The sequence below is a fragment of the Gorilla gorilla genome, chromosome 3 (genome assembly GCF_029281585.2).
Source record: "Gorilla gorilla gorilla isolate KB3781 chromosome 3, NHGRI_mGorGor1-v2.1_pri, whole genome shotgun sequence".
NCBI lineage: Eukaryota > Metazoa > Chordata > Mammalia > Primates > Hominidae > Gorilla > Gorilla gorilla.
Window position 1 is genome coordinate 199,289,633 of NC_073227.2, and position 7,669 is coordinate 199,297,301.

At 36.1% G+C, this 7,669-nt stretch overlaps 1 pseudogene; it reads left to right on the forward strand.

The window, feature by feature from the left end:
• The first annotated feature begins 6,566 nt into the window (after nucleotides 1–6,566).
• On the forward strand, nucleotides 6,567–7,157 carry LOC101143454 (large ribosomal subunit protein eL19-like; annotated as a pseudogene).
• Nucleotides 7,158–7,669: the final 512 nt, after the last annotated feature.

The following is a 7,669-nucleotide window of genomic DNA, read 5'->3' on the forward strand; positions in this document are numbered from 1 at the left end:
TCTTCCTTAAACAAAGATTGCTTTTTGTTCCAAATAAAAAATAAAATTGTGGAATTAATTCCAGTAATCAAATATTTTGCTGAAACCAATAATTATCAAATGTTTCTTCTAGCAAATTTCTGAAAGGAATCATTACATTGTTCTGTCAACCATGAAATTGACTCTTGATCTTTCTATCCTATCACTGGATTTTTAGGTAGCCTTCTCAATTACACAAATAACAAAACATAGGTGATATATTAACATCTGAGGTAACTTTCTAGGAGTCCCAATTTAAATTGATATTGAAGAGTGGAAAAAAATATACCCTCCAAAACACGCCACTTTGACATAAGGATTACTTGGAGCTGAAGTCACTTAAAAACAGCAGACGCAAGAAAGGCGTTCTGATCTCTTTCTCCCTGAAAATAGGAGATTAAACACTCCTGTGTGAAAAATTCCTTTCCTGTATCAGGAGAAATGAAATGTTCTTCAATGGGGTGTCATAGCTGAAATAATTAGGTACAAATAGATCTTGTTAGAATAATTATTATCTTTCTTTAGCCTCCCTATATAATTTAGTTACTTTTCCACAATTGCCTCTCTTTGTTCATCCTAATATAAAAGCATTTCGGTTTTATCACTTCTTTGTGTCTTCATTTCTTTATATTTGTATGATTTCCTCCTGTTAATTTAACTTATGCCAACTTAATTATCAGGCCTTGCTAGAAACCTAAAGGATAGAGGTAAAATTTTGCCTCCCCTACTGTTGAGAAAGAGAAAATAAAATTATTTTCCATGTACCCCTTACACCTTTTCTTCACTTCCAACACATTCTAAATTTTTCTAGTAGGCTGTTAGCCCTAGAGTTAAGAAAAATGAAATAAAACAAAGAAAATAAATAATAGCAACTGAAACTCACAGACATATTGAAGTAAGAAAACATAACGGCAAAAAGAAATTAACATTTTTCACAAAAAAAGGAAACAGTTGACGAAAGAAATGTAAGTTAAAAAAATCAACATAAAGGGGGTACAAAAGTCAAATGATGAAGTATATTAAAAAGGTAAAAAATGCATTTTGATGGAATACCATTAAGCCATGCAAATTCATCATTGTTAATATATGAGTTATAACTATCTTTTTACCCAAATCCACCTGTCCAATTTCTTAGTTATACATCTATCAAGTCCGAATAGAAAATACTGAGTTCAAATATTGTACTGTGTCTGAACCAATCAGCACTTCTCCATTTTGCATTTAAAATATCTGCACACATTAAATACTACTACTTGGCAACAAACAATCAACTTTGGCCAAAAGTCCTAAATTTCAACAAAAGCATCCTTTGACGCAGGTTGGCTAAGATGTCTTGAGTCTGTGCATCTTAACATTTTCCCCATCTAGTTTGTGAATAGGCTGTGCCCATTCAATACAGATTCAAAAGTAAGCAACAGCTGAATATTTTAGGTTTGGAGCACCACTAGCAATGATCAACAGACTGGATTTAAATTATTTAGGACTTTGGGGCTCTCCTGAGAACTGTTGGATACTAGGGTATTCAACATGATTTTGGAGATAAAGGTTGATCAGAGAAGTTGTGGCTCAGAAAGCACTGTTTGAATCAAAATCTAAAGAGTTAGAGACATTTTAGAAATTGCTAAAGAGGAAGATTAGCTCGGAGGAGAGATAAGATGTATCAGAGCTCTCAAAAAGGAGCAAATATAGGACATCTTGAGGGTGAATAACAGCCTTGGGGCTGACAATCCTGGTTTGTAGAAAACCCAGAGAGAGGCTGGGGTGAGATCAGAGGGGAGATACTACTGAAATGCCAGAGGTTCCGTGGAAGTCCCATCCATCACTGCACAGAAAGCCAATGAGACAATGACTATTGCCAGGGAATAAGGTGACTTTATTTATTTGGGTGACTTCAGCTGGAGAAATGGCTGAAATCTGTTTCTCTCAATCAGCTAAAATTGGAGGTTTATATAGCAGCGAAGGAATGAAGCTACTTGTGGGAAAACAGAAATTAGGGAGGGGTAAGGAAATAATCATGAGTAGTGAAAGAGCTGGAGATGCATTGTCTGGATCTGGTGATCTGGTTTCTGTTCCTTGCCTGAGGGGTCAATATCCTGAGGCAGGAACTAAGATAAGACAAACATAAGTTTCAAAAGTAGTAGGGTCATTTTTTGTATTTATTCAAAAAACTATAAATATCAGTTCTATGGCACAATTGGGTCATTTTCAAAAAGTAGGCTGCAAATGGAGGGGAGGTGGTTAATCTTAATTTTAGAAGCTACAAGAAACTTTGAAAGATTCAAAATGCATAGCAACATGATAGGAATTTACGTATTTTAGGATACTGACTGCAGTGTAGAAAATACACTGAGATTGGAATAAGAATGGAAGAAGAGACACCAGAGAGGCGTCTATTGTACTTGCCCATGGCAGAGATTGTCATGGTTGAAAAGAAGGCGGAGTCAGAAGACAGATGTTAAAAAATGTTTAAGAGATACTGTTGATGGAACACTTTGGTCTTCTACAATTACCAGTATCTTCTGTTAGATCTGAGTCTTCTAATTAGAACGACTTGGTAGTAGTTCCAGACAAGTTATTTGCACATGTATATTATATTACTGCATGATATTAGTATATTATATTACCTCATAGCCTTTAAAAAAGTGCCAAAATGAGGGGAAGCATGGATCAGCCTTGTTTGGGAGAATAATGCCATCATTAATGACCAGGCCCAATATTTGAATTCAGAAATAACTGTCAATCATGCTCAGTAAATTAACACTCCTAATACATTTTTTTTCCTTTTAGATTTTACTAGCTGGGGAAGATTTTATTTTCTTCCTTTATTCAATAAACTCCTACCTATTCTTCAAGACCAATATCAAATGTCCATTTCTGTGACCCAACTTCATTTCTCCTAGGGCATTAGTTATTCCTCTTTCTATACATTTAAATTCATTAACACCCTCCATTACTGACTTTATCGGCCTACCTTGTTAATTTCTTCCACAAGGTTATTTGTTCCCTTACTAGGGGAAGCATGTGTTATTCATTGTTGCATTCTTAAAACCCCTACAGTGTCTGGCATAGGGCAGTAATATGTTTATGAAGGCCAAGATGCAAGATGCTCTAGCATTTAAGGGGCTGGTATTCAGTCATTAAACATCAATATATTTTTTTTTTTTTTTTGAGACAGAGTCTCTCTCTGTCACCCAGGCTGGAGTGCTGGAGTGAAGTGGTGCAATCTCGGTTCACGACAACCTCCACCTCCCAGGTTCAAGAGATTCTCCTGCCTCAGTCTCCTGAGGAGCTGGGATGACAAGCACCCACCATCGCAAGTGGTTAATTTTTGTATTTTTAGTTCAGACAGGGTTTCACCATGTTGTCCGGGCTAGTCTCCAACTGTTGACCTCAGGTAATTCACCCATCTCAGCCTCCCAAAGTGCACAAATATACTTTTGTGTGTGATTACAATATTAAAATACCTCCATTTTCTGTAGTAAGCTGCAGCTGTTCAAAGCTCTCAAGTGCTCACCTTTTCTTTTCTCTCAGAACTTCCATAAGCTCCAGGAACTAAATGTTTAATATCTGAAATATTAAAAAGGTCTTTAGGAACTACCTGCTCCAGCATGCACATACCGTAATCTGTTCTCATGGTCTGTGACTCTTCAAGGCGAAAAATTTTAATATTATTTTTCCTCATAGATACATCACATTGCATTTCCTGTTGGACCATTATTACATTGACTAACTTAGGATATTATCAATATTCAGAGCTATGAGAAGATACATCCAGGGAGGTTTGTTGTATATGTGGTGATGGTTTGCTTTTTTCTTTTTTCTTTTAATTTCCTACACTTCCAGAAAACTCACAAAAGTCATTAAAAAATAAAGGCACCTTCTATTTATTTTCATGTCAATTACTGTACAGTAATTCTGTTCCTTCTATGTCTACAGAATACTGAGAAAATTTTACAAAAGTTACCTAACCTTTTGTAATCTACTTTCTATTATGAGAGCAAATGGAATGTAAGATGAGCTGAGTTACTTGCTCCTTTTGAACTCCTGAACTGAATAGGGTAGTGCACGAGTAACTTGTGACACGAGTAACAGCAGCCAGTTTATCATCAGCTAAGAATCATTTTAGAGCACTGAACACCTTTGAGATTCTTTTCTCATTTAGACTTTCAAAATTTCTACTCTTGATTAACATAACACAACCCAAAGCCATTGCTTATTATTCCTTGACACTGAAAATAATTTTGCGAATTTGTTGTGTATACAAACAAGTTTTTCTAATCTTACAAAACATGTTTAACTACATTGCTGATTAGCTTTAGTTGAGTGGAGTTTTTATAACATGGTTGTAGCTATTCTGGTATACGATGACTTTCAAAACAGTAAAATGCAAGTATGGTGTTGGTGTAATAACATTTTTCCACTAATACATTTGAAATCTGAATCGTCTATATTTTAGACCTATATAGTGAGCTTTATTCTGCCTTAAAAATTAGAGGGAAACAAAATTAAAAATTTTTGGAATACATTTTAATCCCATTTTTTAAATTATCTGAAGATTTTCAAAATCACTTATTTATGTAAGGTTGCTAGTGAAGTTATACATGGCTACCTGCGTTTATTAATAACTTGTATTTCTCCAAATCTAGTTTTGCCCCTGTTATTACTTCTAGAGGATTTAGAATGACTGCAGGGAGAAGAGAAATGGAAAATAGTATGAGGTTTCAGAGTATGATAAGGGAAACACAGTGGGGAGAATTAGAAGGAAAGTCTTGTAATTCGAACTCCCATACCATCCTTCCAAATCAGTTAAATTCTTCTCCTAGGCTAGATTCCTTCACAACCCTCTCTGATTCTTTCAGAGCCAGAACTATTATCTTAGAGCTTGACTCATTTTCCTCTAAGATGATTTATCTTGACAAAAATCTCATCCTCTAGTAATCATCCCTAGAGAGACTCCAGTAGATGAAGAAACATTTGGACCACGGATCTTTCTCAGGTGGAGCTTTCGATTATGGAATGTGGTTGAAATGATACTTATACCTCACTTTTTAACAATACATTCCTGAATATTAGTGTTTCAACATTACTGGTAGAAAATCCTGGAAAACAGAGTATTGCATTTTGCTCAATGAAGGAGATAAAAATATGCCACCTGCTATAGCAAATAACTATGTATTATAGATTTTAAGACAGCTAGAAGTTTTTGCATGTTGTCACCACAAAGAAATGACAAATGTTGAAAGTGATGAATACAATAATTACCCAAATTTGATCATTATACCATGTATACATGCATTAAAACATTACATTATAACAGTGCAGCCATCAAAAAGAATGAAATAATGTCTTTTGCAGCAGCATGGATGGAATTGGTGGACATTATATTAGGTGAACTAACTCAAAAGCAGAAAATCTAATATGGCATGTTCTCACTTTACGTAGGAGCTAAACCTGGGTCCATAAGGACATTAAGATGGAGATAATAGACACTAGGAACTCCAAAAATGGGGAGTATAGGAGAGAGTGAAGGCTGAAAAATTATTTATTCAGTAAAACATTCAATATTCAAGTGACGGATACACTGGTAGCCCAATCCCACCATTATACAATATACCCATGAAACAAACATGCACATTTACCCCTGAATCTAAATTAATAAATAAAATTTAATATCTCTTTGAATTATACAACATGTATTTCTGAAAAAAAGAAATACTACAGTGTACCATATAAATATGTACAATTATTATGTGTCAATTATAAACTTAAAAATTTAATTAAAAAAATGCCACCTTGGTTATTGTTTGTTTCAATTAAAGGAACTTGAAAAACAACAGGTACAAGAGGATCACTCTGACCTTTGCTCTGTGTCTTAAAAGTTAAAGATGACATTCTTATGTAAAATGTATCCTTCCTATACTAGAAAAAAGGCAATGGTCTTATCATCAAAGATGGAAAGGTGAGGCCGAGAGAATTGTGTACAACAGCAAACCTTGTTAAACTAACCCTTCTCTGTCCAAGTAAAGACTCTCACCTAAGCCCCTTTGTCTTATCAAATTCTCAGTTTACCATTCTTTGTTTCACTCAGTATACAGGTAACTGACTCTAACTGCTTCTTTGGGGTTTTCATTTCTTTATAAGGGTGCCGATGCCACATGAAACTTACACGAAGTAAATTTCTACGCCTTTCTCCTGTGAATCTGTTTTACATCAATTTAATTATCAGACCCAGCCAAGACCCTGAGAGGATAGAGGTAGAGTCTTGCTGCCCCTACACTCATATATTGTAATTACTGCTTTATTATTTCTAGAAAATCTTTGATTGCTGGTTATGTCTTCTTAACTCCAGCTGGCTTATTCAAACCAGTTTTCTTCATTTTGGGTGACTATGCATTTAAGATATTAGGGCATTAGAAAATAAATAAAAATTATTTTATATCCACGAATGTTAAGTATTCAGAGCTAAGAAAGAGACAGTATTTCTCGCTGCCAGAGATATTAAAATCTCTAGAAAGTGGTATGTCCCTTTCACTGCTAGAGCCACCGCCATGAGTATACTCAGGCTTCAGAAGAGGCTCGCCTCTAGCATCCTCTGCTGTGGCAAAAAGAAGGTCTGGTTGGATCCCGGTGAGACCAGTGAAATCTCCAATGTCAACTCACGTCAGCAGATCCGGAAGCTGATAAGAGATGGGCTGATCATCCTTAAGCCTGTGCCTGTCCATTCCCAGGCTCAATGCTGGAAAAATACCTTGGCCGGCCGTAAGGGCAGGCAACATGGGCATAGGTAAGCAAAAGGGTACAGCCAATGCCCGAATGCCAGAGAAGATCACGTGGATGAGGAGAATGAGGATTCTGCGCCTGCTGCTCAGAAGATACTGTGAATCTAAGAAGATTGATTGCTACATGTATCACAGCCTGTACCTGAAGGTGAAGGGGAATGTGTTCAAAAACAAGTGGATTCTCAGGCAACACAGCCACAAGCTAAGATAGACAGGGCCCGCAAGAAGCTCCTGGCTGACCAGGCTGAGGCCAGCTGGTCTATGACCAAGTGAGCACGCAAGTGCTGTGAAGAGCGTCTCCAGGCCGAGAAGAAGGAGATAATCCAGACTTTGTCCAAGGAGGAAGAGATCAAGAAATAAAAGCTCCCCCTTTGTCTGTACACACTGGCCTCCATGATTACACAGATCAGCCATTAAAATAAAACAAGCCTTTATCTGCTTAAAAAAAAAAAGTGGTACATAATAGTAGTGACTATTAATTCTCTATATTCTCCTGTAGTCCACATGAAGTACCAATGCACTTTATAGAAATAGGCTCGCCGATTTTCTAAGTACAAACTTGGTTTCCCTAAGAAAAGGTGTACTGCTTATCAAACACACACACTCATCTCTATAAATTAAAGATATTACATAATTCCACTTTGTGAGGAAGTCATTACGTGCATTTCAATTATTAAACGCTATCTCCCCTCATAGGCAAGGTACAAATTACATTAATGCTAGTGTACAGTTTATACATATAATTACCCAAAGTATTTTGAATGGATACAGATGGCTTTCAGTTTATCTTCAGATTTTCTGTATAATCTTTCCCCAAATCGCCATTCACTGCTATGAATAAATACAATTTTGCTGTTAAATGTCTTAGTTGA